General features: G+C 49.0%; 1 pseudogene; it reads right to left on the reverse strand.

The window, feature by feature from the left end:
• Nucleotides 1-755: 755 nt before the first annotated feature.
• On the reverse strand, nucleotides 756-1,711 carry LOC107719353 (uncharacterized; annotated as a pseudogene).
• Between the last annotated feature and the right edge of the window lie 3,514 nt (nucleotides 1,712-5,225).

A 5,225-nucleotide genomic window follows, 5' to 3' on the forward strand; every position in this document is an offset into this window, starting at 1 on the left:
CCAAGCACAAACAACGTAGAAAAAAATGTGTATCAAAAATATCTTAATTTGTGTTCAGAAAATTAACGGAGGTCTTACGGGTTTGGAACGACATGAGAAAGATCACAGGTGTCAAACTTTGACTCACTATCTTGGCTTTTCCTGTCTGAACTCGCCACATAGCTCCTTGTCTTTTTCTTTTTCTGGGGGGCTGGCACACTATGTGGAGCGGAGTAGAATTTTGACTTTGTGGGTGGGAATCTTCTTTCCTCTCTCTTTGCCCATGTCTCACGAGACTGGGCAATGTCCTCTACTGGAAGAGGTCTCAACAGCAGTTCTTGGGAGACGCTATGTTGCAAAATGTGTTCTGTATACCTTGCCTGCAGGGAGAGAAGCATTTTCCTTACAAATGTTCTCGGTCTAACACATTTTTCCTTAATGATGGATGCTTTATGATCCCAAACCACTTCTCTACGTGGCAATTCGTGTCTCCTGTTTTCTCTGGTTTGCTCTTTGTCTCCAAGTTTTTCTCATCTGAGGCACACCTCTTTAAATTTACTAAGAGGAAACCACTCCACAGGAGAAAGATGGCAAGAAAATTCTGAAAGAGGAAGTCAGTAATGCCTGGGCAGAAGTATTGGTTGTCCTCATTTGACCCGGACTCTTTTGCTGCCTGCTCTGTGACCTCTTCCAACAGTCGATGTAAAAATGGAGTGAATGGTGACCTGCCCACAATTGACTTAAGGTCCCTTGTTTCTTCACCACAGTAATCAGTTTCAGAGTCTTCCAGCACTGTGTGTTCCAACGGTTCCTCTTGGGTTTTTTAAATGCAGGCTTTCTTTGAAAGTTTTTGTGCATTTAGGAGTTGACAAGACTGTGCATAATGCTCTGAAGATGTTTGCAGACTCGCTGAGGGAACTTGCATTTTGTAGTCTTGCAAATCCAAATGTGACAAAAGCCATTATCACTGGCTTCCCTAGCAATTGCCTGTCTTAACTGCTTTTAGAACATGGGCAGAGCAGATATGCAGCACAGTGTAAGGTCTTATTTCCTCCCACCTTCTTTCCCCTCTGCAAATTGCATACGCTCTGTCCAGATAGGCGATGTTCTCTTTGTTGAAAGCAAGAAGGACACTTTGCATTAGAGCCCAACTGTAGTCTGTTTCGACCTGATGGATGTGGAGTTCTTTGACAACTGTAGCGTAAACTGCATTAACCAAAATGCAATTGGAGGCACAGAATGCTCATTAGACAGTATTTCACATACTGGGAGAGGGGGTGCATCCCGACCTCTTCCAGGAACAGTAAGTGAGTAATAAAGTATTATTTTTGACTGATTTGGAAGTTTTGTCACAAGCCCACCAGTAGCATCAAGTTACAGAGTAGCTGGACACCTGCTTCTTAAATGCTCTACAAGAAGGCTGATGCCAGTTTCTGTGTACATATGCACAACAAACGGTTCAATACTGAGGTGTTGAATGTACCCTGGTCTCCTCAAGTATTCTCTGTGTGAGGTGCATCTCCATCAGAACATCATCATGGAGACATTGCTTTCTCCTTACCTCTGAACCAATGACTTTTAGAAAAATTTTGTTCAGGCAGTTGGTCATGTTTCCAGCCATAAGGTCCCCTTTTGAGGTTGACCGAAGTTTGCGGTAAAAATAATGACTAGGTCCATGAATGTCAGGGGTCCGGGCCCTGTGTTTCTCTCTCTCACCACCAGAGGTCGCCATCTCCCCAGACTCCACACACCTGTTCACTCATTACACCCTCAGCTGTTCCCCATAGTCACAGACTATATATTCTCCTCTCACTCACCACTCTGCCTGGCTGAATTAATTGTAATTGTTATTCTTGTTTGTAGGTGATGGATGCAAGCACTTTCGGTTGCCGCATTTGTATCCCGGTCCTGTTTTTTGGTTGTTGTTTTTTAGATCCTGTTTGATCTGTTTCTGTTTCGCTTTGTCTGTTTTTGTTTGGTAATAAACCTGCGTTTGGACCCAGACCCCTGTTTACACGGTGTTTTCCCTTACCAGACTGTGACAGAATTCAGCCAGCAACATGGGTCCAGCAGGGAAACTCTTCAACATTCGTCAGGGAGACCGGAGTATTGAGGAGTACGCCAGGGATTTTGGCTCATCGGTTGGCGATGGAGAAGACCTGCCTCATGGTTGTCTTCTGGGGAGGCCTGGCTGAGCCCTTCAAGTCCCTGATGCCATACTGGGTCCCCGAGGAGTCACTGGAGGACTACATTAACCTGGCCCTGCATTTGAGCGGCTCAGCCTTCAGGGGGCGGCGGTGTCCGCTCACAAAGCTCCAGAAGCGGCGGTGTCCGCTCACATATCTCTTGAGGCGGCAGTGTCCACTCACAGTTCCCCCGAGGCAGCGGTGTCCGCTCACAAAGCTCCAGAAGTGGCGGTGTCCGCTCACAGTTCCCCCGAGGCGGCGGTGTCCGCTCACAAAGCTCCAGAATCGGCGGTGTCCGCTCACAGCTCCCCCAAGGTGGAGGTGACCACTCACAGTTCCTCCGAGGCAGCGGTGTCCGCTCACAAAGCTCCAGAAGTGGCGGTGTCCGCTCACAGCTCCCCCGAGGTGGAGGTGACCGCTCACAGTTCCTCCGAGGCAGCGGTGTCCGCTCACAAAGCTCCAGAAGTGGCGGTGTCCGCTCACAGCTCCCCCGAGGTGGAGGTGACCGCTCACAGTTCCTCCGAGGCAGCGGTGTCCGCTCACAAAGCTCCAGAAGTGGCGGTGTCCGCTCACAGCTCCCCCGAGGTGGAGGTGACCGCTCACAGTTCCTCCGAGGCAGCGGTGTCCGCTCACAAAGCTCCAGAAGTGGCGGTGTCCGCTCACAGCTCCCCCGAGGTGGAGGTGACCGCTCACAGTTCCTCCGAGGCAGCGGTGTCCGCTCACAAAGCTCCAGAAGTGGCGGTGTCCGCTCACAGCTCCCCCGAGGTGGAGGTGACCGCTCACAGTTCCTCCGAGGCAGCGGTGTCCGCTCACAAAGCTCCAGAAGTGGCGGTGTCCGCTCACAGCTCCCCCGAGGTGGAGGTGACCGCTCACAGTTAATCCGAGGCAGCGGTGTCCGCTCACAAAGCTCCAGAAGTGGCGGTGTCCGCTCACAGCTCCCCCGAGGTGGAGGTGTCCGCTCACAGTTCCCCCGACATTGCCCGTTCCAAGATGGCAGCTCCACACACACTGCTGTGATGGCCACTGGTTCTGCCCTGGGTCCCCATCCCGCCGGCTTTGACTCAGTCCGCAGGTCCCCCTCCAGCACACGGACCTGGCCCCCCCATCCCTCCCCCTACTCTGCCATCCCCCTGGTCGGGTGCTTGGGAACATCTGGAAGCTGTTCCATAGAGAGGGGGTTCTGTCATGAGTATGGGCCCTGCGTTTCTCCCTCACCACCAGAGTTCGCGATCTCCCTTTCTCCCGGACTCTATTCCCCATGACTCCACACACCTGTCACTTATTACACCCTCAGCTGTTCCTCATTGTCATGGACTATTTATACACCACACTCCCACCACTCTGCCTGGCCAACTGTGGTGGCCACTGGTTCTGCCCTGGGTCCCCATCCCGCCGGCTCTGCCTCAGTCCCCAGGTCCCCCTCCAGCACACGGACCTGGACCCCCCATCCCTCCTCCTACTCCGCCCCCGCTCTGCCATCCCCCTGGTCGGGTGCTTGGGAACGTCTGGAAGCCGTTCCTTACAGGAGGGGTCCTGTCAGGGGTCCGGGCCCTGTGTTTCTCTCTCTCACCACCAGAGGTCGCCATCTCCCTTCAGACTCCACTCATCTGTTCACTCATTACACCCTCAGCTGTTCCCCATTGTCACAAGACTATATATTCTCCTCTCACTCACCACTCTGCCTGGCTGAATTAATTGTAATTGTTGTTCTTGTTTGAAGGTGATGGATGCAAGCACTTTCGGTTGCCGCATTTGTATCCCGGTCCTGTTTTTTGGTTGAGTTGTTTTTTTAGATCCTGTTTGATCTGTTTCTGTTTCGCTTTGTCTGTTTTTGTTTGGTAATAAACCTGTGTTTGGGGACACAGACCCCTGTTTACACAGTGTTTTCCCTTACCAGACCGTGACAATGAATTAGAGATTTTGCAATCTTGCCTCTTTTTAGATGAGTTGCTGGCCGAATTTTTTTTTCTGTGATTTTATGTTGTATTTCTCTACTTTGATGAACCATGATTTTCACCTGTTTGTCTATTGTAGCTGTTTTTTTCTTCAGCCTGAAGCTGTATTTAGCATTGCACGAGGGGAATGTGCAGACGGCCGAAATGTGTAGATATGGAGCATTTTGATTCCAGCTGTGGGGAGCCTTTACATGTTGATACTTGAAAGAAAGTGTGCAGCATGGATTTTTTTCTTTAAAGCTTTTATATAAATAATGAGTCCAAGGCTGTCTTAATTTGACAAAACATTTTGTGGTCTGATTTTGTTCCACTGCTTTCTATTCAAAATGATGGAACACTTTTTGCATACCCTTGGACATTGTCGCCACTTATTTGGTCCAGCCTCTTTTACTTTTGTTTCCATGGCCTCAGTTTCATTGTGTTCTGGTTACAGACCATCTGTGTCAAACTCTGATTCCAGGTGCTTTTTGTCACTCTCCTGTTCCACACTCCTTGTATCATAGTCTACAGGTTCCACACAGGGTATGCAGTGCATAGGGGTGCCGCACATAGGGGGGCGCCATTTTGCCGAAATCATTCTGTGAAAATCTCCTTTAATAAAATGTTATAACTGATCAAAAGCTTAGTTGTTAAAAAAAATGTAATGAAACATTTTTATTTAACGGTTTTTAGCATTTTTAATGAGTTCAAAAATGTATTTATTATAAACTAATTAAGACGCGGAACGGCCGTATCTCTTTACGATCACAACAAACGGGAGGCTTTTCAGACACGCACTTCTTGCCCTTAGCACTGTTTTTAGTTTAATGAGTTCAAAAATGTATTTATTATAAACTAATTAAGACGCGGAACGGCCGTATCTCTTTACGATCACAACAAACGGGAGGCTTTTCAGACACGCACTTCTTGCCCTTAGCACCAGGTTGCGAGTCAAACAGCGCGGAAAAGGTACAAGTGCCAAATGAGCTTCAGTAGAACAACAGTGAAGTGCGGTCTGATGAGATGTTAGCTTTATGTCAGTAAAACAAACTTTCCTGTCCTGTCAGACGTTTTACCGTGCTCACAGCGCATGCTCTTCAACTGTACGCGAATATGAGGCACACTT

This window comes from Sinocyclocheilus rhinocerous, unplaced genomic scaffold, assembly GCF_001515625.1.
Source record: "Sinocyclocheilus rhinocerous isolate Xijiao unplaced genomic scaffold, SAMN03320098_v1.1 scaffold9942, whole genome shotgun sequence".
Lineage (NCBI taxonomy): Eukaryota > Metazoa > Chordata > Actinopteri > Cypriniformes > Cyprinidae > Sinocyclocheilus > Sinocyclocheilus rhinocerous.